At 36.1% G+C, this 27,003-nt stretch overlaps 1 pseudogene; it reads right to left on the reverse strand.

Annotated features, from left to right (window-relative positions):
* Positions 1-14,894: 14,894 nt before the first annotated feature.
* LOC149544385 (histone deacetylase 19-like) lies at positions 14,895-24,829 on the reverse strand (annotated as a pseudogene).
* Positions 24,830-27,003: the final 2,174 nt, after the last annotated feature.

A 27,003-nucleotide genomic window follows, 5' to 3' on the forward strand; every position in this document is an offset into this window, starting at 1 on the left:
TTGTGGTGCAAAAACTAATGAAAAAAGAAAAAAATGCAAGCTATAAGAGGAATACTTACAAAGTGATCTTGCGATAACGTGATCCCACAACTTTTGTTAAGCATTCTCACTAACAATTTTGAAGGCAATAAGTTCAGTAGGATTTTCTGAGACTAGACTTTTGGCAGAGTGATCCTACAGGTATTGTAAGTGAACTCGCTAGCAGTAAAAAGTGATCCCATACAGAGAAGGGGGGGAAGAATGAAGGAGAGGATTTAAATGGACACGTGGTAGGTAAGTTAGGTGATGCAATTGATCTCACATTCATGGGATAACATTCTTGCAAAGTCCTTCCCTCAAACTCGTGGACATGGATTCATGAAAATGAGGTGTTTTTAGGTATTACTATTTGAAAATGGATGAGATGGTTGGGAGCATGTTGCCTATATTGAGACTAATGCACCTAAAAATAAGCTTTAAAACATAACACACAAAGAAAGAAGCACAATACATTAGGTTTTAAATTAGTAAGAATAAGTGTGAAAGGATTAGATAATGACCCGAATGTGGGGTCCCACCAAGTGTGCCAAAATGTATGTTGTGAAATCCTAGTATGTAAAGAACATTAAAGTTAATCTAACATTCACAACTAAAGACATAGAACAATACCTATGAAAGGACAAAAGAGACACATGAAGAGGAAGAAAACAAAGTATGGTGAGCTCTCCAAGTGTGACCTTGATACTTTTTTGTGTCCAATGATGGGGATGTATGCTCAAATGTGCTTCAAGCTTCAATTGATGGATTATGATCAATCATGAGGGTGAGTGAAAGGTTTTAAAAATGGGATCATGGAATGATTTTTCCATTATAGGGGAGAGGACCTACTACTTGAATGTGTTCCAATAGTGGTGATAGGAGTTGTTCACTTAATACCTACACTTATTGACTTAATGTCCAATTTTTTTGACAACATTGTACCAATACTTGTGATGTTAAAGTTGTTAGTACAATGCTAACTACCCAAAATTGAAAAAAATGTACTCTTAGTTATAAAAATTAACCAATGATGTGATTCCACGTCAGCTGTTCAACTATGAGTGTCCTTTATGCATGACCATTGGTCTCACTTTTTTTGGTTTGTTTTCGAGAACATGGAAAACAACATGTTGATGTGGCATCATAATGGGTGACGTGGACTTGAAACCTTAGTTATAAGTAGACAACTCACCAAGTAAGATACTGCAAAAAACTAGGAGCGATTTGAATTTTTTACATAGGATTTTGATAAGTGCAAAGTTACAACATTCAAGTAATGGGTCCTCTCCCCTAGATGGTATTTTGATAGTTTGTGATCTCTCAAAATAACATTGTAACATTAGCATAAAAGTCTTCTTTTTCATTTGTGAGAGGGGAAGGGTCCAATTTATAGGCTAAGGGTTGGTGAGATGGATGGCTAGGATATGAGTATGGAGAAAAGATGAGGGAGGGCTAGGATGAAAGGAAGCAGAAGCACATGGATTGTGCTTCTTCAAATCCATAGCCTTGTGACAAGTGTCACAAGGGGATTGGATGGGGGAAGAGGGTAAAAATGAAGGGTCAAAGGGATTTATGGGAGGAGTGTGGAATAGGGATTTAAGAGGCCTTAAAGATCTATCAATGCTCTATAAGAGCCTTAAAATCCTAGGATAGGAATGTAAAAAGGATGGGATAGAACTTTGACTTTGGCTTAGGTTAGAAGGTCTTAACCCTTGTTTAAAGTTGTACACATGTTTAGGAGGGGGATTAGGCTTGACTTAGGAGGGGATTAGGAGGCAAGTGGCTTATCATTTAATGAGATAGGTTAATTAGTTGGGTAAGTGAGGTAAGCATGGGTGAATGGGTTGAATTTGGATAATGATAGGGTTTAGGAATGGTTAGGGGTCAAGAATTGATTTATTAAATGATTTATTTAATAAAAGGGGATGTGAGATTAAATTAAATAGGTATGGTGTAATTATTTAATTTTGTTAGAAATGGAAAAAGAAATATGTAAATAAGAAAAACTAGGAAAGAATCTAAGTGAGTAAATGCATGATAAGATATTACCATAAAATAGGAGAGAGAAAGCTTCAAGCTTCAACACCATGAGACAAAATATTTGGAAAGGGGAAAGCAAAGAAAACCCCTTGTGACATTATGAATGAGGCATGAAAAGCCTAAGAAGAGAGAGAGAGAGAGATAGAGAGCAATGCTCATACAATAATTGAGAAGAGGAAGAAACCTCATTGTGAAATGAGAGAGGAGGGCCATCTCTTAAATAGAGATGAGAGAGAGAGGAGTTAGAATGTAACTCCCATGTATATGAATGCCACCATTCATAAGTGTGTGAGGCCAAGTGTGAGATTCCTCTTAAGGAGGAATAATCTAAATTGCAAATTACAATATTTGTCCTCACATATTCCACTAGAGGACAAAATAAGATGTAGTGGAAAAAGGACAAAAAAAAAATATATTAGGATACCTTGGCTTATATCCTAATATATTATAACAATAAAGAAAGGAGTTCTAACCTTGGTTTATAAACACACCAAGGAAAGATTACAACTTCTAACACCCCCCTTTAATCTTCACTTGGGGTAATTACATCAAAGGGTATTAAACCCATAATTTACAAAAATCTACAACTTAATCTTCAATATGAAGTAATTTGATTGTCTTCAAGCCATATGGTACATTTTCAGATCCAAGAGAAGTACATGAGTCCTTTGAATGTGATCAAGTGGAAGCATAAACACATCTTCATATGTGAAAAATTGAGAAGGTTCCTTGATGGATCACCTAAAAAAAAGTAGAGAACAAAAAACAAGACAACTATCCACAAGTAGAATGCCATCATATATGCAAATTCGAAATCCTTTTGAATAAGGATAATAAAACTCTCATAAAGAAACAATGAGTAAAACATGTTACCACAAAACAATGGAGATAACCTGATATCAAGTTAAAGTATATGATCAAAATATAATCAGTATGAAAAATTTTTGATTAGTGTTCTCATGAAAAATATATTATACTAATGCACAAATGACCATAGACAAGGCCAACATGATACTTGCATTAATATTGCATCAATCACGTGGATATAGATAGTCCACTTAATGAATCATCCCACTGCAAGCTAATGGGGGCGTCCTGCCATAACATGCATGACTCATGATCTAAGCAATAATGTATGCAGATCATTATGACATTAAAATATGAAAATAACATAAAGGAGAGACATGCTGATCAAAGTAGAATTATCATGATTTGTGTTAGGATAATCAAAAGAATGTATTGCCTTCAAATTGGATCAAATTATCTGAATTTGGAGGGGAAAACTCCAATAATAACATCCTCTTCATTGAGGAACAAAAATGGAACAACATGGAGGGAAACTCCATAAATATAAACCTTTCAAAGTAGAGCATATAGAATCAAATGGAGGGAAACTTCATATAAATATCAATCTTTCAAAATGGAACCAATAGAACCAAATGGAGGGAAACTCCATAAAAATATTATCCTATCAAAATGGAACAGATAGGATCGAATGGAGGGAAACTCCATATAAAATGAGTGCACACCAATATAGGATGAAGGTATACTCCATGGGCCAGATAAGAAAACTATGTATCAGTTATACTGAGGGGACCTACATAGTTAACCTTGAAAAAATATTAAGCTCCCTATGCAACTCAAAAAAAAATATCATATAAATCATGTAGATCAATGGTATAAAACCATAAAGTGCCAACATGGGCATAGAACAATGCTATAAAAGCATAAAAGTGCAACTATGGGCACATCAAAATATCACAATGAAGGCAAATGTGTAAGATTACTCATAATCCAATCGGAATTAAGTAAAATGAAGAGATTTAAGGAAGATCAACTAAATATAGATATCAGGTATAAAACTCCATTGAGGGTAAACATGCATACTCAATTCATTTTGTGAAGGTATATAACAAGTTCTCAATCATAATAGTCATAAATGAAATTATATATTTATTTGGATATATATGTGTGCACCCATATATACTTAAATAAATATACGATAAGTCACAATATTTACCTTTAACAAAAACATTGAGAAGATACTTCTATAAAAAATATATCAAGAAGAATGAATATGATGAATAAAGACAAAGTGTCTTAAATAGTAATTCAGTCATACCATTTTTACACCACAATTTTGATGGCAAAAGAAAAGAATAAAAAAGAATTAAAAGAAGATGTTACTTAAAAGAAATATTAATATAAGCAAAATTTGTCTCAGTCCAGCCATAGAGAAAACCAGATGGATCATTAATAGTCGATTTCAGGGCCAAAAGCAACTTAGCATTCGACGAATGTGAAGATTCAGATGGACCCATGGAATCAAATTCTTTGAATACGTAAAAGATAGAGATCCAAACCATAAGAACAAGAGGAATGGTATCAGCTAAAACAACGGGAAATGAATTTCATTTCCTATTACCTTTTACCTTGACTACCGCACAAAATTTCATACGGCCCTACTCACTGACCAAAAAAATTTCCTCGCGTACAAACACACTGAAATGAAATCTCGTTTCCAGAGGCAGCACAACAAAGCCCCAAAATCTCAAATAAAAAAAAATCATCAAAACACAAAACTTCACCAAAACTAAGGTAGGCACAGTATAAAACTACAACCATGTGCAGATAGATCAATTAAATTAAATCATTAAATAATGAAGGAATAATTGTATTCTAAAGAAAGGTTCTGACAGCTATAATTGAACGTTACAATAGAATCTAAATATAAGAAAAGAAAAAAAATGTTACAACAGAATCTAAATATAGAGAGATGGGAAAACTTATATGATTTAAAAAACTTAAGTTCTATTTGTAAGAACAATAGTTCTACAGCCTGCAAGCTTTGCAGGCACAACCAGATTTAAAGTTGTTGAAGGTAGGACTGCAGTTCCACCTGGCATATAAAGACCCACTGCAGAGGGCACTATCACCACGTGTTTTAAAAAATCTCTGACCTCATTTAACATCTGGAAGAACTTTCTCTAAGATTTTAAACAGACGTGGGTGTATTATTTTGGGGTTTCAAATTTTTGTTGTTGTGATGTATTATTTCTGGTTAATAGAATCAATTTAAATGGCCCTGAAAATGCAGATGAATTTTACTTCACTTCATCTCAAAGCAAGCAATTCAAATTTAAAATTTCTCACCTTTATACTCAGCTGCCTCGCAAAGTTAGGCGGAAACCTCAAAATCATAAGCCCCGAAGCTCCTGCGTAAGCAAAATCCTTCCTTGTCCTCGACTTCCTTTTGAAGTCGGACTGTTCAAATTTTGCAGAGCTAGAGGACGGATCTGCCTTTCATGAGAAGGCATAGCAGATCTGCAACTATGGCGGGCAAATGGAGCTGCCGAACTTGACCGTCGGGCTCAATCACTCGCACTCTTCTGCTCTTGCTCCCTTAATATTATAAATGGTCTCCCAAATTTGTCAAATGCCAATGCCATATCTTGGTGTTTATATTAAAGAATCAAACAAAATTTTGAAAAATAGTTACTGTCAGAATAGCTGTTATAAACTACAGAGTGGGAATATTGAAACTTCATAATGATGCCCAGAGATATTCAAAATCTCTGTCATTTCTCACAGATAAATACAGCAAAGTGGCATCTTCCTCGCACGTTGCTCTGTCATGGCATCTATCATCGCCTGCGACATGTACATCTCGCACATGCCCCACCTGAAAATCGTAAACGGCTCTATGGTATTTCTGGAGGAAGAAAGCGAAGTTCAGCAGCCATGGTTGGCTAGAATTGTGATTAGTCTTTTGTAAACCACCATGGCCACTGTTGTTGAAGGTGCACTTGACCCGTTAGTGCGTATGTTGGAGACTGGTGGGGCGGCGTGTAGAGAGACGCTTCCATTGCCGATGAAGGGCTTAAATGAGACGGGGAAAATGGTTGGGCTCTTGCAGCTTATGGTGGGGTTTCAGTGCTTATTGAAATTTTTCGGTCTAATTTGCCAGTGGTTAGTGTGCCTGTTGTGGGTGCATTGAGGAATGTGGCCGAGGTGTAGGAGATAAGATGGGCCATGGCAAAGGAAGGGGTGATCCTTAAGTTGATAAGTCTGGCAGTCTCGGATTCGATACCACAGACATACTCCTCAGCAGATTCAGGAGATGGAAGCGCTTTTCAAAGAGTGCCATCATCCAGATGAGAAGCAAAGGCAGCTTTTGAGTAAGCAAATGGGTCTTGCCCCCTGCCAGATTAAGTTCTGATTCTAGAATCGGAGAACCCAGATGAAATCTCAACACGAGCGACATGAAAACTCTCTACTCATGCAGGATAACGAAAAGCTTCGGTTGGAGAACATGGAAATCTAAGAAGCCATGAGAATTTTTTTTAAAAAATTTTGCAACGACAAATGCCATCCTCATACAAAAACAGAAGGGAGGATAGGCAAGACAGATATCAAAAGAGCACAGAGTTTCTAATAAGGAAAATCCTTTGGCGGCAAGCCTTCCAAAGGGGGTTAGATGAAAACTAATAGAAAATAAGAATTAACCTGCACAAATTAGAGCAAACAGAAGTTAATCAGGTTTGGCGGTAAACCAGCCAAATCCAAAAAAAAAATTAATTTCTTCCAACTTAAGAAGATTAAAGAAGAAATTAATGAAATCTCTCTGAAGAGTCTCCTTTCAAATCGTACCTTTATGCAAACACTCAGAACAAAGATTAAACTGCTCTGATACCATGTTAGAAATGGAAAAAGAAATATGTAAATAAGCAAAACTAGGAAAGAATCTAAGTGAGTAAATGCATGATAAGATATTACCATAAAATAGGAGAGAGAAAGCTTCAAGCTTCAACACCATGAGACAAAATATTTGGAAAGGGGAAAGCAAAGAAAACCCCTTGTGACATTATGAATGAGGCATGAAAAGCCTAAGGAGAGAGAGAGAGAGAGAGAGAGAGATAGAGAGCAATGCTCATACAATAATTGAGAAGAGGAAGAAACCTCATTGTGAAATGAGAGAGGAGGGTCATCTCTTAAATAGAGATGAGAGAGAGGAGTTAGAATGTAACTCCCATGTCTATGAATGCCACCATTCATAAGTGTGTGAGGCCAAGTGTGAGATTCCTCTTAAGGAGGAATAATCTAAATTACAAATTACAATATTTGTCCTCACATATTCCACTAGAGGACAAAATAAGATGTAGTGGAAAAAGGACGAACAAGAAATATATTAGGATACCTTGGCTTATATCCTAATATATTATAACAATAAAGAAAGGATTTCTAACCTTGGTTTATAAACACACCAAGGAAAGATTACAACTTCTAACAAATTTAATAGAGGAATAGGGAATTAATTGACAATTTGACTTCGGGTTGTCATTTGATTTTATCAATTAGACTATAGTTAATTTAATTAATTAATTAACTAGGGGATGATGATTAATAAATATAATATTTAATATTTAATTAATAATGTCCTAGAAGATGACTAAATAAGATTACTTAGTGATGTAATCAGATTTAGGTGTCTACACCCCTCAATGAGTAAACATCCTAAAAAAGAAATAAGAGGAATTAATTTAAACATTTTATTAAAAAATCATGTCTTATGAATCCACAAATCATAAAAGTCCAAATCATTCATCTAATAAAAATTTGTAAAAAATAATATGTACAAATTTTAGAGTTAAATAATTGGCATGTATTGCTATCAGGATTTAATTGCAAAGTTTTTGAGTCAAACCCATTGACCCATGTATCATGAGTAGTGATTCAAATATCTCCTGATAGAATTATCACAAGTCGACTTGCTGTAGAAAATATCTTCTACTAATCAAATTTTAAATGGTAGAGGAGAGTTAATATAAGTAATCCAAGAAGTGTCACAATAGTACTTAGTGTATAGCAAGCACTAATAATTAAAATATCAAGTTTAGTTGAATCATAAAAAAACATATTTATTTTGGATAACTAAACACTTTATTATTTAAACGAAGTAAATAAACTATTGATGAAATCTTTAATCAAACACTATTTAAATGTGATGTCTTGCATACATGACCTATTTGGGGAAGTTTCAAAATTTAATAGAAGTTGAATGCATAACCTTATATTATTACTCTCCCATGGGGGAAAAAATAGCAAGTTAACGATGGCTCTATAAACTGTGATGCAAAGCCCCTAGGTGATGTCTATGCCGGCATCAAAACAGCAATTTTAAATTAAATTTAAATTTATAAAACAATTTTAAAATGATTTTTAATGTAATTTTTAAAAGCAGTACAATGTCGTTTTAATGCCAGCATAGACATTGGTGAGCCCCTATATGTACTATTGCATTAATGGTGTCCTCATTGCTAGGACACAACAAGACAAAGGAGGATATTAATACCACTTTCATTTCCTCCTCCAAAGAAGGTAGAAACCATAATGAGATTGATGGTAGTGGTGCATAGGAAGATACCAGTTTTCCTTCCTTGGGAATACAAGACAATGGATTTGCAAGGAAGAGGTAAGAAGAGGAAGCTAACTGAAGGAATACCCCCTCCTTTAAACAGGTGCTACAACATGATAGAGCATGCCCCAACCAAGAAAGTTTTGTCAAGGATGCCTTTGCTCCATCATAGATTTAGGCATCAAACAATATAGAGGTGAGGATTCTACATCCCCCAGTGTTCCCGTTCAACCTAATTCCCAAATGTGTGCAAAGATTAACAAGCAAATAGATAGGCATAGAGATATTATTGTTTTCTTTTTTGCGAAGTGACGTCAATAAATTACCATCAAGGAACTTTCTCAATGAGTACCTGCAAAAAGTCTAGTAGCAAAAATTAGGGCATCATTATTCTTTTTGTAGAATGTTTTAGAGAGGGCTTTTCCTCATTATATTTTATAACCCCAACGCTCAAAAAGTGGTGGTGGACAAATAATTCTAGTGGGTAGGAGGTTGTAATTTTAGGGCTATCCCTTGGTTCAATGAAGTGATCTCAGATGAAATCCTTGCCTTGTCTAGCCTAAAATGAGTTTCTATGGGCAACCTTCCACCATTTGTATGGTCATTTATTTCTTGATTTCTCGAACCTATTGGAAGGGTCATTTGCTTTGATCATTCTTACATCCCTATCCCTAACTCTGATTTTAGGTTTTTGATTTCTATTAATCCTAGTACTGAAGCCCCAGAGGTCGAGGTCTAAAGCCTGTTATCTATGTAAAAAGGATGACCATCAAAGAAGGTAGTGCCCTCTCCTAGCAAAGAAGAAACCCATTCACCCTACCTTTGTTCACAAGGTCAACTTCTCTTCCTATCAGGTGTAAGATTCCTTGGTTGAGCCTTCCATTTATGAGGTTCCTAATAATTCCCAATGGATTTAAGAAGTCAATAAATTGAGAGCCTCTCTAGACTTGCTTAGTCATAAATTCTCCAGTGAGCCACCTAACCCTCATGTGAGCTAGACTCACCACAAAGATGTTGAAGCTCTCCCAAACATTAATAAGATGGATTTTGGTCTTGGTATTATGTTGGACACCCCAACAATAAGCACCTAAATGCCTAACAACTTGCTCTTCATAGAATTGCTAAAAAAATAGAGGTCATTCATAATAATCAAACCAAAACTCAAGAGTCTCTAATCCCTCCCCCCTATTTCTCTTCCGCATTCATCCTCTCACCAGAGTGCCCACCCTACCCATCCATAGGTGCCCACTTATGTTGTTGCTCCCAATTTGGAGGTTAAGATATCCTGTGAGATTGAGGATTTAGACCCTGTGACTATGAGTGACCAGCTTAATGATTTCAGTGTGGTGGTCATCCCAACTCTGCCCCCCTTATCTCCTCCACCAAATAAGTGGTTGTATTACTCACAATGTAAGAGTACCAATGCTCACCCTAATGAGGGAAGAGATGTCAAAGAGATGAATATGAAGTCAGGAGAGATTTAAATGGTGGACATTGAAATTCGGTTAGACTCCTAGATACTCCAGCAGATCCAAACTTCCAATTTAATGCTGGGAAATCTCATAAAGGAGTTAAATCCAAGGTTATTGACCCCAACTAGATGCATGGTATGGAGAGTAACAAAAAGAAAAGGGATAGACCTCACTCGAGTGATGATCTAACACCCCCCCCCCTAAAAAATAGAAGAGTGGTCTCTACAATTGTATTAAAGAATTCAAGCCCCCCTTGGGATCCTCTTCAAAATAGTTCAATGGATGTCTCTATAGCTTCATGGAATGTGAGAGGATTAGAATCCTTGAACAAAAAGTACATGGTCAAAAAATTCTTTTACTGAAATAATAATATTAACATCCTTTTGCTCCAAGAAGTGAAATCTACTAGATTTTCTCTTGATGTTGCACTTAAATGCATTTGGGAAGATGTTGATGCCCTATAAACTAAGCATCCAAGGAGAGAGGTTGGGGGGGGCGGGGAGGGGGGTGGGGGGTGGTTACTATCCTTTTAGGACCTAAATGGAAGAAGCTTTTGGTAAATTGGGGTTTCTCACATTGCCAGAGAGCAGTTTAGGCTATGCTTAAAAATGATAGTTTGGAATTTGGCATATTTTCTATATATGCCCCTATTGAGCACAATGAACTTGAATTCTACTCTAGAAGTGGCTTACTAATCTCCCAATATCCCATGGGTTGTGACTTGAGATTTTAAAATGATCACAAGGGATGAAGACAAAGTTGGAGGTAATAAATTTGAGTAGAAAGGGCATGAACAAATTTTCTAGAATAGAATGGTTGGGAAATTAAACCTTTTTGACCCTCTTGATGGAAACAAATATGGCTGAAGAGGGATCTAGTTTAAATGGTCTAACTTCCAAAAAGGTGATAGGATAATATACGCAAGGCTGGATAGATTCTATGTTGACAGAGATTTTTTCTGCTTCCGATAACCTATGATGGGAGATCTAGTTCAGGTTTTACCCTCTACCCTTTTTGAACATCACTCTATGGTAGAAAACATTAACAAAGTTGGTGCTCTCATCAACCCTAGGAATAAACCTGATCATCACTCTATGGCAGCAAACATTACCAAAGTTGGTGCTCTCATCACCCCAGGAGTAAACCTGATGGCTTCTGCCACAATACCTCCCTACTTCATGATGATGACGTCTTGGTTGTCATAAAAATTATTCAATGGTTTAATTGTTCTATGGGAAATCATACCAACCCATTAGTAGATGGGTCCAAAGTGTCCAATCCTAGCAAGAAATGTTTAAGGTTGTGGGGAAGAAGAGAGAAAAGGATGCTAGAGTTGTTGAAATTTCTCTCACTACCTCCCTTATTGCTTCAGAATCCAAGGTTCAAAATGACCTTGGTAATGTGCAAATTCTTGAGAAGCTTACATCTTTGATACATGTCTTGAGAGCTCTTCAAACCAAGAAAGCATAGGGTGCTAAAGTTAGGGCAAGAATTGATTGGTTGAACCTTAGAGTGAAACAATCTAAGGACAATATTGATTACATCATGGAAAGGGACACAATTTCAAATTTTCTTGAGGACATCCTTTCCTCTTTTACTAAATTTTATAATGAGCTCTTTACCACTGAAGATGTTGGGGGTAAAATGGAAGACACAAGGAATCTTATTAAAACCTTGATCCCAAAGGTGTCTGTTGAGAAGGCTAAAATCTTGGACAAGGTTGTTACTTTTGAGGAAATTAAGTTATCCATTTTGAGTCTGAAAAATGAGAAGGCTCCTAGCCCTTATGGGTTGCCGGTGGAATTCTATAAGAGGAATATCAACTAGATTTGCGAGGAACTCAGGGAGGTATATCTATGGGCTTTTCAAAATGGTTCCTTGGGAGAAGATATTAATGTTGGCCTAATTAATATAATTCCCAAAGGTGGAGATAAGTCCCTAATCAAGAACTGGTGGCCTATAACCCTTCTCAATGTCTCTTACAAGATTTTGGCTTTGAGACTGGCTAAGGTACTTCCCAACATCATCTCTCCCACTCCAACTAGCTTTGTTAAAGGTAGATATATTCTGTAAAATCTAATAGGTCTCAGAGCAAAGCATAGGCATGCTCTTATTAGATTATGAAAAGGTCTATGATAGGATAGAATGGGGTTTTATCAAGATGATGATGGAATCCTTGGGCCTCCCTAATAAGTTTCTCCACATGGTATCCACTTTGTTGGCTGATGCTAGAGCTAGAGTTGTGGTCAATGGGAAAAGTTTTGAATTCTTCAACCTCTCTAGATCCATCAGGCACGGCTGTCCACTTGGCCCTACACTTTTTGTCCTTGCAGCTGATTTCCTTCACTATTTGTTGTGGGACAAACTCCCTATCTCAGAGGGTTGCAGGTCTCTCCCTTCCTAACAATGATGAGCTTATTAATGTTCAATTTGCTGATGAATATACTGCATTGATCTTTCATTTAGAAGAGAGTAAAATGATTGCCTTGATGAATAAGTTGGAATTATTTTGTGAAGCTTCAGGTAGTAAGATCTTTGTTGCTAAATCTATGCTCCTTGTTTGGGAGGAGCATCCCCCTAATTGGTGTACTAAATTTGGATTTAGCTGGGGTGGTCCTAACAAGATCATTAGGTACACTGCAATCCCCTTTTCTATTAATCGTATTAATGACATGTGGAATTGGATAAAGGATAAAATTATTGCTAAACTTAACAAATGGAATTCCGGGTACCTATTAATGACTGGCAAAATTCAAGTTTTTCATAAGATTTTATCATCCTACTCTGTTTATTTCTCCTAAGCTTGGATTTTCAATATGAATCAGTTTGACTTTATTTAGAAAATCATCAGGAATTACCTCTGGTCAAATGGGAAAGGCAATTACAAAACTCATGCTCTCAACACCTTGAGTAAGGAAGAGGGAGGCCTTGGGATCAAGAATTTGAGGCATCAAGGTATTGCACTAGCGGTTAAATGGATAGTTAAGGTAGTTGTGGGAGAAGAGCCTTGGAAGGTCTTGGTTAGAAATAATCTTAAGGAGGGTCACCCAATTAAGGAAAAAGGATGGAATAACCAGAGCATCTTAGACCTCCTAGCCATGGATTTGAATACTAGGGTGGGAGGCTCCAATGCTTTTAAAGCAATCTGGAAAGGATGGAGATTTGTCAGACATAGGGTGGGAGGCTCCAATGCTTTTAAAGCAATCTGGAAAGGATGGAGATTTGTCAGACATATCTTTACTGGTGGTGTTAGAACTGAACAGGGGAACATTTTTTGCGGACTTGATCCCATCTGGTGGAACTTTAAAGCTGGGAACAAACCCCTTGCTCATTGTCCAAGGCTGTTCAGCTAAAAGATGGAATGCTCTCGGCATTTCTCAGTTCCAGGATATTATCTCAGGTTGTGATCTTATTTCATGGGAAGTTCTTGCTATGAAATTTAACTTGTAGGATAATGCTCTCCATAGCCTTTCCGTGAATCCTTTCTGCTGCTCTCCTTCCTCTTGCTCTGCCCAGTTAAGATGGCCTGATTCTACTCCCTTACATCTGGTGAAGGTTAAGTACATTAACTCCCTCCTCTCTGCTAGTTCTTACATTGTCAACCATGCTAAATCTGTTTGGGACCTTGACTTAGAATTGAGGGCTTGGAAAAGATGTTTCTCCCAGCTTTGGTGCAGGCCAATTGAACCCAAAGTCAATTGCTTCCTCTGGAGGGTTTTCTTGCATAAGCTTCCTTTCATTAAACCTAGTGAACATACTCCCAATTATTGTCCCATTTGACTGTAGCTTTGCCAGGCATGTGTGGTATTCTTTTGGACTGATTCTTGATGGTAATTTTTCTTATTGCAATATAATTTCTGGTTGCATATGACAGCGCAATTGAGAAAGTCTTTTCTGGTCTATTTTATCTTCTTATATTTTTTGGAGCATTTGGAAAGCTAGGAATAACGATATCTTTCAGGGGAGGTGCAGGTTTCTCACTGAGACTCATAAGATCTAATGTTGTTTTACAGGTTACAGCCATACTCAAGCTGAAAGAGAGCAATTTTCTCCAACTGCTAAATGATGGAAAAGCCATGGTTGATAAGAAAGATATCGCGTTTAATATGGTTTCACTTCAGTCCAGCCTAGGCCAACTTTGACGCCTCTTTGGCAGACATGATTCAAAAGATCCAGGATGAGCAGTAATGATGCAACTTGTGATCATTACTTGTGATTCAACCTAAATTTCCACGTTACAACTTTGTTTATTAATGCTTACAAAAATCCAGAACGGCTACAGACAATGCTATAAGTGATTTTGATAGAGGCTCCCTTATATAAATACAAGGGAGATGAATTAGAGGCCACATCAAACTCAAAGCTCATCAACATCAAAACAAAATCTAAACCGTAAAAAAGCATGCAAGTTCATATTTATAACAAAATCTGTTCAACCCACAATCTAACATTTCACCCCAAATATTCAAATTACAATTCTGATATTGCTAACCCTATGAATACCATGACCACCGACTCTACTAATAGTCAAAATCTTCTAAGAAGAGTAGAAGATGCCTGAATCAATAAAGTCTACGGAAGATATCTAAAGATGTGGGAACATTCTACCTTGTGTGCTCCAGAAGATGGTATGTTATATACCACCCAATTCGTTTGTGTACCAAAAAATGCCTTGGAAATGTTAAAAGAGTAGGATAACGCAGTTCAGAAACAAGATTAACTGTAATATAACTAGATGCATGTTTTATGAATGAAAGTAGTATAATCCACAGTACAGTATGCAAAATAATTCAGACGCTGAAGAAATATTCGATAGCACTACTATTCCCATCATTTATCAGAACTTAAAAAGCACCTTTGATGGTAGCACAGAAATACGTTCCTCGATTAAAATTCTAAATGATGGCAAAACTATATTTTCCTAGAGAAGAGAATATTTCTTAGTAGAACTATGAACGTCGATTACTGCTTGTATTATCATGTTCTTCTTCCTGTCAATGTCTCAAAACAATAAAGGAACAGTGTATAAGTATCAGTAAATACATATTCACTTGCAAAAGATAAAATTCCCAAAGAAGAAGCATCTATGAATGTACCGGCTCGGGGAAATTAGCATTTGGAGGGCGTTCCTGAAATTGGACGCTTGGTGCACATGGCATTTTATTGATGTTCTCCAGAACTCTAGACCTGTCAAAATGTTTAAAATAACAAAGTTTTAGGAGTCCGAGAAATTTTTCAAAATGGGAGTCAAGAAATAAGTGCCAACAAACCTAATTCTATCCAAGGACGGTTTTGAGTTTTTGTTTTCCATAATCAGTGGAGACACATTAATATTGAAATCCGGACTAAAATATTGAGAATAAAAATACTGGGGTATTTTCTCATCAATCTCTTTACCAACTGCAACTGCTGTCTGTACATTTGGAACAAAGAAAGCTGATTAAATTACAATATTAAATTTGAATCTTTAAATTTATAAGATTTCTAGTTGTGTTAAGCAAATTCACCAAAAATTTAGTGTGACGAGATAATCAAATTTAAAAACAATAATGCAATCTAAAATATTGATGATAAAAATTTAATATAATTAAATTCAAGATATCAATGTTTAGTTTCTAATATAATTAAATTTGAAATAACATTAAACAACCTAAAGATAAATACCTCATAACACCAAAAGTGTGAATCCACCACAACCCAATAGCAAAAGTGGCACATTGAATGACCTCATGTATCGTACACACTCTGCATGCCCTTTCAAAGAGAGATTAAAACCGCCCAGTTTGTCTCCAGCCAAAGAATCAGCTCCACATTGAAGTACAACAACCTCAGGATCATAGACAGCCATTGCTTGTTGAACGATGGGTTTGAATAGAGAATGGAAACTTTCATCATCAATTCCATCATCCAAGGGGACATTTATCGAATAATATTTTCCTTTCCCATAGCCAATGCTATGATCTCCATAAGCTGAACCAGGGAAAAGACTGTCCCCATATTGGTGAAAAGAAACAGTCATGACCCTATCAGTTGTGTAAAAGGCCTCCTCCACACCATCACGACGGTGGACATCAATATCAACATATAAGACACGCTGCCAAAAAAAATTTTATCATAAGAATATAATAAACATGAAGAGTAGATATATGAACAGAATGGATTTGAAATATCCAAAATCATTATGGAGAGAATGGCAAAACAATTCAAAATGCAGTAACTTTTAACAATCTTAAAAAAGTTCACCAAGAGAAAAAGGAAAAAGAGGTTACATATCATTAACCTTTTATCATCTATTTGAAGAAACTTTAAAATTGCAAACAGTGAAAATCAAGGAATTTATAGAAAAAGGTAAATCAACAGAAAATATATTATTTTTATGTTTCTTTTGAAATAGATCATGTAAATTTTTTATTAAATTTTTAGGTCACATTATGTGGACAAGGAGTGTGATAGAAACATTGATGTGAAAAATATCATACAATCTAATTTAGAAACAAAATACAAACTTCTCTCATTGATTGTGGAAATCTACTTTCTCTAAAATATAATATTTTAAAATCAAAACAAGAACAGTTTCTCAAAACTGTTAGAATCTGAAAAGATTAATAACCCAGAAAACTAGTGCAAAGAGTAAATATCTAAACTATGAATGCAAATGATACAAAATCAAAATAGCATCATAGAGTTAGTCTCCAAGAGAGTAATGCAAATGCTGGAAGCAAAATAGCATTAAGAGGATGCAAAAACAAGAGATACAAATACAAGCCAGGTAGCATGCTTATATAGGCAAGGAAGAGGGAGGAGGTGGCAACACCAACCAATGAGGAGCAACCATCTATTGGACTAAAAATAGCAAAGTATCTTCCCAAGATAGCTAATGGATGCTCACATGTAGGAAGGTGACACCTTACAACCATTCACCTAATAAAACATGCTTTATTAACCTAAGCGAGATTATTAAAAGTGTAGGAAAAACCTATCAAAATAGAAAAAATAAAAAACTACACTAACACCCCCCCATAAGCGAAGCTTAGGTGAATGTAGAAATGGGTCCCGGCAACGAGGCCATGTTAGGTACCCAAGTACAATGCAAGAAGATGCAACCTCTGAAAGCGGGGAAAGAGAGAAAACCACAAGGGAAAAACCCTCCCCCAAAAAGAGGTAAGAACCTAGTGAAGAACTGAAGAAGTCTCTCGCTAGGGAAATTGTCCCCTAAAATAGGAACAAGGAGTGATCATGAAGAAGCAGCATCACTGAAGCATGAAGAACTGCAAAACTTTGTCAAAATGCTGATCGGTAGAACCCCCATGCAAATAGAAGGCACGAACCATCAACCAAAGGAACCTCCATGGAAATAGAAGGCACGAACCATCAACCAAAAGAACCTCGATGGAAATAGAAGGCACGAACCATCAACCAAAAGAACCTCCATGAAAATAGAAGGCATGAACCATCAACCAAAGAAGCATAGAAAAACAATATGACCTCCCCTTAAGGTAGGTGAGGTGACAGGCAGCTGAAAAGATGGGCCAAAAAATCTCCTACAACACAGGAGCCAAACTCATCGAGAGTGAGGTACAAACACAAATAAAGGCATGTGTCGTCGACACTGCATGAGGAATTAGAGAAAGAGAGCCTATAAGCGGCAAACAACTATCCCCCCCATGACACTTTATATAATAGTGCGAGTACAACGAATCACAATGATGAAAAGAATCTCGAATCGCAAGAGTGGCACTTTATCTCAGTGCGTTGCATAAAGATGCTTACAGTGAATATCAACAATGATCAGAAAAAATATAAGGCTGAAACAACAAAAGGTAAAGCCCAAAACGAAGCAACTGAAGCAACAAAATCGATCTCCGGACTTGAAACAAACAGAATATCCACCAGAATGCTAAAATGCAAAAGACTGAATAGGATGTGTCTGGAACAAAATCTGGAACAACAACCAACATTACTGGAAAGAGCACAGAAAGAGCTTTCCAGCGATATAAAGAAGTCCAAAAACGGAGATCGAAAGCTCAAGATACGCCTCCCGGAGTGCAAAATAGAACATCCGACTTTGATTGCCATAATAGACAACCAAACTGTATCAAAACTCAAAAAAACCTATACCAGTATCTCTGTCTCAAAACCAGCTTTTTGACGCTTCTTTTGGATCGGAAAAATACCTCCATATGCAAAAGTTATGGCCAAAAAACCACAAGTAGGTCTTGATTTCAATGCATTACAAACCCTCATGAAGAGCATATGTTAAAAGTGAAACTTGGGCACAATAATCAAGGAAACGAATAGCACCACTGCGATCTACTCAAAAAATCATGCACTTTCAAAAAAAGAATCGCCTCGATATGAGGTCGTATGAGAAAGTTATGATCCTCCGAAGTTTCCAAAACAAGAACTGTGCACAGTCACGGCTGAGAATCTGCAATTTCTGAAGAATTCATGCATGAAAATCAAAAAATAACTCCAATAGTGGATAGAGCACAAAAAAATAGCCAAGTTCATAACAAGAATCATCAAAATCGGAGTCCGTATGAGCAAGAACGAGACATTTGAAAACTGCATTCAAATCTGTGGCTGCCAACGGAGAGGGGTATGGCTGTAGCTTTGCATGCTCAATTTTAAAAAATATATAGCTTGCATGCAAAATCTAAAAGATACCCAGATGGTTTTTCAGGGCTGCGAACAAAACCCAGAAAGCATTTTTCTTGCTGATGAACAAAAGATGTTGTTGTAGTGTAAATCAGACGCCTTTAACAGAAAAAAACGGCTCCAAAAATCAGAAAACGACCCCAGCAACCAAAATTTGACATGCAAATGCTGGATCAGCTTCTCAAGTCCATCAATGGCATGCTGGAACCTGCAAAACTGATTGAAAACTCCAAATATGCAAGTTGGTTGTTAGATTTGAGATTGAAACCCCAGAGAAAAACTGTTTTTGTCAAAACTTTTCTGATTCTCAAGATCATCCAAAGATGCAAGAGAAGAGCATACTTCGTTTTTCAAAAAACTAGAATAAAGTTTATTTGCCCCCCCCGAATCTCTCAAATAAGGAAACTAAAATCTACTCTTGCACATAGAAAAGCTCTGATACCATGTTAGAATCTGAAAAGATTAATAACCCAGAAAACTAGTGCAAAGAGTAAATATCTAAACTATGAATGCAAATGATACAAAATCAAAATAGCATCATAGAGTTAGTCTCCAAGAGAGTAATGCAAATGCTGGAAGCAAAATAGCATTAAGAGGATGCAAAAACAAGAGATACAAATACAAGCCAGGTAGCATGCTTATATAGGCAAGGAAGAGGGAGGAGGTGGCAACACCAACCAATGAGGAGCAACCATCTATTGGACTAAAGATAGCAAAGTATCTTTCCAAGATAGCTAATGGATGCTCACATGTAGGAAGGTGACACCTCACAACCATTCACCTAATAAGACATGCTTTATTAACCTAAGCGAGATTATTAAAAGTGTAGGAAAAACCTATCAAAATAGGAAAAATAAAAAACTACACTAACAAAAACAAAATAATTCTTAAAATTTACTACCAAGAAATCCACAAAATTCAATAAAACCCTAAAAAACAGTTCTAACAAGAACAACTCCACAAGTTATTCTTATGAGGAAATGGTGGATCACTTAGCGTAGTCATTGATGATAAGAAATTCTCACAATAGAATTTAGAAGCAACATACAGAATTGTGGAAATCTACTTCCTTTGAAATACATTATTTCAAAATCAAAATGAGAAAAATTCTTCAAAATAAATAGTACCCTAAAAAGCTAGCACCAACAGATCCACAAAGTTGAATGAAACTGTCAAAAACTAATACTAGCCAGAAGAAGAGAATATTCAAATGTTGAATAATGATTGGAAATAAGATTGTAAATATATGATATGAAAGAGATTATATATCAACTATTTGAAAACTAGAAATCTAAATACAATAAACACAACATCATCTAGGAGAGAATTGACATTCAAAAGATTATATATCATCAACTATTAGAAGAAAATGAAGAATCTAAATAATTAAGCACAAAATGGAACAGAAAATGACAAGGCTTGGAAAAAAATGCTTTATTTCAAAGTCAAACAAGAACAATTCCACAAACAAATGAAACCCTAGAAGTCATGTACCAACAAACCCACAAAGAGGAATAAAGCCGTAAAAATTAGTACCAACAATAAAGTCCACAAGGCATGCATGATCAAGTGATAGCATTGAGACGGTTTAATGTGGGAGAACTCTGTCCTGATTTCAGTGTGTTGTAACAATACTGTCGAGCATACGCCAATGACTCCATGATGTGTGCCATCAAACTTAATTATAAACAATTTGACATTTTCATTAATTTCGCTAGAGATCTTCATCATTGGGAGAAAACTAAAAACTAAAGCATCTAAATATTGCTATGTAAATAACCTTACCGTGTCCATTCAGGAGCTATGTTTCCAAATGTTCTCAATAACTGCATTATTTATTTTCTTTTATGTTATTAATTCTAGACATGTTCGATTGAAGATTTGCAAAAGAAATTCCATTAGCAGTCTCATTAGGAGAGTTAGTATAAACCTAAAAAGGTTATCTTAAACGCTTGGAAGATTGATTTCCATTTACAGTAATAAAGTAAATCATTTTATTGTGATGTTGGAAAACATCTAGTAGGGAAAAATATCTAGTAGTTGTTTAGGTCAATTTGAATGTCTCTCTTATGAGGCCAATTTGTATGTCTTGCCTGTTGAATTCTTTCAGGAATTTTGGGATATTATCAATCATGACCTCTTTTGGATGTGGTTCAGGAGTCCTATTCCAACAATTAAATGCTCGGGGCCTTGAATGCTACTTTCTTAGTCCTTATTCTGAAGAAGGAAAAGGCTAATCAGCTAGAATTCTTTAGGCCCATTGCTCTTTGTAATGTGGTCTATAAAATTGTTACTAGCTCCTAGCTAAGAGGCTTAAAGTTTGTCTTCCCATGGTTATCTCTGAGGAACAAGGGGGTTTTGTGGCCACAAAACAAATTTTGGATGGGGTGGTTATTATTTCTGAAGTTATTCACTTTATGTGTACTTCTAGGGAATGTGCCATGTTCATTAAGCTTGATATGGCTAAGGCTTATGACAGAGTCATTTGGGGTTTCTTGCAGAAAGTTCTTCTGGCTTTTGGCTTCAGTCAAGAATGGGTTAGATGGGTTCTGAGCTATGTTACTACTCCTTCCTTCTTGGTCCTTAATGAGCATCTAAATGTCTTCGCCAGGGAGATACACTCTCTCCTTATTTGGTTATCATTATGGCTGAGGGACTTGGTAGACTTATCAAGTCTCATGTTTCCCAAAATCTAATTCAAGGATGGCAATGGGGAAATGGTTTGCCCACTCTTTTCCACCTTCAGTTTGTTGATGATATGGCCCTTGTTGAGAGAGCTCAGAAGCTGTAGCCTTTCGGCACACCCTGGATACTTATTTGGCTTCCTCTAGGCAGAATAGTTAATGACCACAAGTCATCTATTTTTTCCTTCAACACTCATGAGCCCATCCAATTGAGGATTGCTAATATCCTAAGATTTTAGATTGAGTCTCTCCCTTTGCCTTACTTGGGGGGTCCCTATTGTGGTGGGAAGACAACCTAGGCTTTTCTAGCAAAGCTTGCTTGACAAACTTCGACAAAAAGTCAATCATTGCACTCATAGGTGGTTCTCTACTGCTGGCAGGGTGACACTCCTACAATCTATGATTAAGGCCCTTCCCATATACAGAAGCATGGTTTAGGATGCCCCAACGTATTTTCTTAAGGAATTTGATACTTTCTCTTAAAAATTTCTTTGGAGCGACAATCTGCAAAATACCAAATGGAGCCTCATCAATTGGGATACCATTTGCAAGCTAAAAAAAGAATCAAGCTCTTACTACCAAGCTCTATTGGTGCTGATTTTTCCAATCAGTCTCAGCTTTGGGCCCCTATCCTGTCACACAAGTATTTACCTCATGTTGAACTTTCAGATATTTCTAGGTTTTCTCTTGATGGAAGAGGCTCTATGGTGTGGAATACCCTCAAGATTGGTGCTCACCTGGTGAAGAGAAGTCTATTTTGGATCTGTAATAGAGGCACTGAGGCTCTATTTTGGAGTGATTCTTCGAATGGGCATCCTCCTCTCTTATCCTCTCATCCGCACTTGCAGTCTCTTTGTGATTTTTTCCTTTCTGCTAGATGGAATAAGGTGGCTCATTATAAGGAGGCTTATAACTTGGGCCTTGTTGTGGGTTACAGATGGAAGAATTCTTCTAGTTGGCCACCAGGTGGCTCTCTATGGGATTAGTTGGAACTATCTCAGATATTGGCTTCTAGGGAGTGCAGCTCTCTATAGGAACTTGATGTTTTGGCTTGGGGAGGTGCTTCTTCTGGCAAGCATTATGTTTCTTTAGGGTACCTTGTGCTGAGTAAGCAACTTTTTGGTGAGGTGGAGGTCTCTTGGTGGAAGAAAGTTTGAAATATTTTTTCATGGTCTAAGTGTAATTTTTCCTCTAGATTCTGGTTTACAATCATTGTCTTACTTGGGAGAATCTCCACAAGAGAGGCTTCTATGGGCCTTCCATCTATGTTTTATGCTGCAATAGTGAAGAGACTGTTTCTCACCTTTTTTTCCAGTGCCCCTTTGCCAAACAGATTTGGCACTTCTGATAGAGTGTATGGGGATGCATGTGCTGGCATGCTTCCTCCTTGTTTGAATTCTGGGACCATTTGGGTCATCCCCCTTCCAAGACTTCTTTCCTTCAGGTTGCTTGGACTATTCGCCCTTCCCTTATTTTATGGCATGTTTGGCTTGAGAGGAATAGGAGGACCTTTCACGATGTGCAGTTTGAGATCAAGCATGTGTAGGGAAAAATTGTTAATTCTCTTCATGAAACACTCCTAGTTAAATGTGATATTGGTGGAGGTTTGGATCCTAGAGATGTTGGTATTTATTCACAGCTTTCCTTTCCTCTTCAAGGTGGCACTCCCTCGGTCCCCCACAGCCACTTTGGGAATAGAGCTACGTAGCACTTTCGGTGTGTTAATCATGAGGGGCATTGATCTCCTGAGGCTAGAGTTCTTAAAATCAACATAGATGGTTCTTCTCGGAGAAATCCCGATCAAGCTAGTATTAGAGGAGTTGGGCATGACAGCTATGGTGATATTCAGTTTATGTTTTCTATATACAAGGGTTACCATACTAATAACCTCATGGAAGCCTTGGCTATCTTGGATGCAGTAGAACAGTGTTGTCAATATGGCTAGAGAAGAATTATCTGTGAGACTGACTCACAGGTGGTTGTGAATTTATTGAATAGAAGGAACTCTGTGCATGTGGATTGGCATTTGGCTCTAGTTATTCAGTAGATCACTCAGTTATGCAATTCTCTAGATTCTGTGTCTTTTATGCATATCCCTTGTGAGTGGAACCATGTGGCTGATTGTTTGGCTAAATGGGCCTTCCAGCATGGGCCAGCTTGGAACATTATTGATCATAGGATGCTTCCCCTTGATTTATCTCAGACATTGGATCAACTTGTGGACTAGGATAAAGCTCTGTAGTTCTTTTTGTTTCTTGTGCTGTTTTGCTCTCTTTGGTATTCAATAAAATTTTTACCTCTCTTTTAGTAAAAAAAAAAAAAAGAATTGACACACCTTGAACTCTTAAATTATAAGTAGGATTTTGTCAAAATTTTCTGAAGGGTGAGTGAAGTTCTTAAAGCTAATGTTTCACCTTTTGGATATTCACATATCTCTTTATAAGACTGTGGAGACCTTTGTTTTGCACCAATAGTGGCTCACTAAAAAATGTCAGTACTTGTAGCTACATGTTCCAGTAGACTTTATGAAATTTCTCAATAGTGGCACATATGGGCCAATCCCCAACCAAAAAAACTAAAAAATCTATTGACTATTAATACAAGCTGAATTGACTATTAGTATATGATGTGTTCTTATTTTTTGGACTGTAATAAGAAGATATCTGTGACACAAACACTAATCTAATCATGGGGTCTTTTTTCATAATAGTTATTGACAAGATGTCTATTAAGAAAGAAAACATCAGTAGAGTTTCTTCATTTTGCAGGACTCAAGAACGCTTTCAACAAACATAACTGAAAATAGCAAATTTGCACATGCTAACCAGTTGGATAGTAAAAGATTTATAGTAACAAAACCATAGAACATAGACAGACTGTTATACTTTCTTTTTTAAAGTCCAAACTTCTTTAAAATTAAGTGGAATTCATTCACAAAACAGAAAATATTAAATTAACCTCCAAACAATAGCTGAATAAACATATATATGAATGAGAAATAAAAGAATGCACCTCGTGACACTTCAGCAGCTCCAGAATGGATAGAACAATGTCATTTACATAGCCAAATCCAGATGCCTTACATTTTCTTGGATGACTATGACCTCCGGCCCAATTAATGGCAATGTCACAGTTTTTCATATTAAGATTAACAGCACACCCAATCGAAGCACCAGCATATGCTTGGCAGTATTGATACAGCCCTTTGAAAACTGGACGGTGACCTCCAATATTAAACTGTTCCATTGCTCTGGCTTGGTCCTTCACTATCTCTGGAGTTATTCTTCTCAAAAATGCTACATAGTCTTCTGCATGGAACACAGCTAGATCACTATCTTCTGCAGGATTGGGCTTCACAAATTCCATTTCCTTGTGCAATCCATATACATAAACAAGACTCTGTGTCAGTGCTATGCGGAAAGGCTTCATAGCATGGCCTTCTCCATAGTAGTAAAATGGCACATCTTGGTCATAAAAGTACTTTACTTTCCTCTTCCTCCCATCTGATCCAGAACTAAGGGAATTTTCCCTCCTGTCTCCATTGAATAGTCTATTCTCCTTGTTTGTGCAATAACTCCCGCCCTTAACAACTGCCATAACAGTCCATGCAAGCATCCATAATGAGTGAGAACTCAATGACAATGGGTCAGAACATCTGTATCAAATATTAAAACACAATAGCATGTTTGTTGGACGATGGTTCAAGTCCAACATATGTTTGTCATGTTCAAGTTCAATACATGCTTGTTATGATCTGTATATTAATGTGGATATGCAGGTCACTTTAAACAAGGGAATCTCAAGTGAATTGTCATGAACTCTGGCATCTTTGCAGTATAATAGTATAAACTTGGCAACTATTGTATAATTATGACCAATCTACTTATTAGAAATAATAGATACAAATATTCTTACTGTGCAGACTTTACAGAATAATAGTACGTACACTCAAAGATTGAAAATATATATATATATATAAGGGTAAATAATATTTAAGAAAAGGATAATATACACAACATCCCAGATTCATCTGAAAAGAGCAGTTTAAAGATAAAAAGATAAAATAAGGAAAAAGTAATATAGATTCACAATATTTTTATTGTAGAATTTCAGAAATAAAGTGCATTTAAACTTTCTCTAGTAATTTCATGATGACTATGTTAGTATGTACTCTTTCTTCAATTTTAGTGGATCATGGTTCAAATCCAACAATTCTTTTCATGATCTTTCCGTTAATGGAGGGAATCTTTATATTCATATAAGTAGAATGCACCCTAACCTTAGCAAAGCGGGCCCTAACTTCACTTGATAAGCTCTGGATGTTGAACTTAGGGTTTTCTTGTCTAAAATTGACAAGATTGCGAGCAATCTACTTAGGAGAAACAGAGGATAAAAATATTCATAATTTACTTCACTTGATAGCCTTCTGAAGATGACTCACGAATCCATGACACTTAATTTATAGACTAGTGAGTGATAGGATGGACGGCTAAGATTAAGAGGTGCAATTGGCCTTTATGATTTCATGAGACAACATTTGAACATATTTTTAGCAAGACCTTAACCCCTTTTTATCTCTATTGAGACCTTTAATTTTTTTCATGTTTATTTAGACCTTTAAAATTTTTAAGTTTAATGGCCTTTTTTCAATATTTTTATTATTATATATCATTATTAAATTATAGTAATATAGATTAGGGGCCTCTAATTTGTCATAGGTTGTAGAATTAGCATTCATGACCAATTAGATTAGAGATCCTAACTAAACCTTAACTATAAATGATTAATTTATTAAACTAATGTAGATATCCCTTAAGAAATGTGAAGACATATAAATTGAAACTTTTTTTTAATTTTAGTTAAACTAATTTTATGCAATTTGAATTGTATTTATTACAAGAAAGAATATTTAACTTATATTGTATTTTTATTTCTTTTTCTTGATACATTTAATATCTCAATTTTGACCTTTTAAGTGTTATTTTAAAAATAAAAAAATATATCTTTTGTTTAACTAATTATTCATAAAATAATATTTTTTATATATTGTAATTATAAAATAGTAGATTATTATTTTAAATATATTTATTTCTATATTATATATACACTTCTAGTTTGAAAAAATAATTTTGATTAGTGTGTATTTTTTTTATAGATAATATGTTGCAGTGGATAAATTTCATTAACTTGTGAAATATTATAATATTTTAAAACTAAAAAATGAATTAGAGAAATAAAACTTGTGGTAATCCTCATATAAAATTTCTAAAAGATTACAATAATTTTAAACATATGACCATCTTGCTTTGTAATTTTTTGAATCTCCCCTCCCTTGCCTCTGAGATGGGAGCTCCTCTCCTTGATTCATGCCCTTCATATATATTTTTTAAGGTTCTTAATTCCTAGAAAGCCCCTGTGGAGGTTTTGGATTGTGTTGCTTTGGTATTTCCAAAGGATTCCATGGGGAGCAATGGCATTCCCTCTGCCTAGACATCCTAACTTGTGCAAGTGAACTTGGTGATGGTTTAGCCTTTCTAGGGTTCTCACTCCTCAAGCTGGATGTTGGTCAAAAAATGTGGATTCTAGCTTTGTCTCATGGGTCCAATGGGGGTTGAAAGGATGCAATGGTGGGCCTCTTTGCGAGACCTCCACCAGCAGAACACCTTAAGATCACCTAGTGGTTAGATGGGCCTAAATGTTGGAATATTCAAATATG

This window comes from Cupressus sempervirens, chromosome 8 (assembly GCF_028749045.1).
Source record: "Cupressus sempervirens isolate cs-2001-9-10 chromosome 8, ASM2874904v1, whole genome shotgun sequence".
NCBI classification, from domain to species: Eukaryota; Viridiplantae; Streptophyta; class Pinopsida; order Cupressales; family Cupressaceae; genus Cupressus; species Cupressus sempervirens.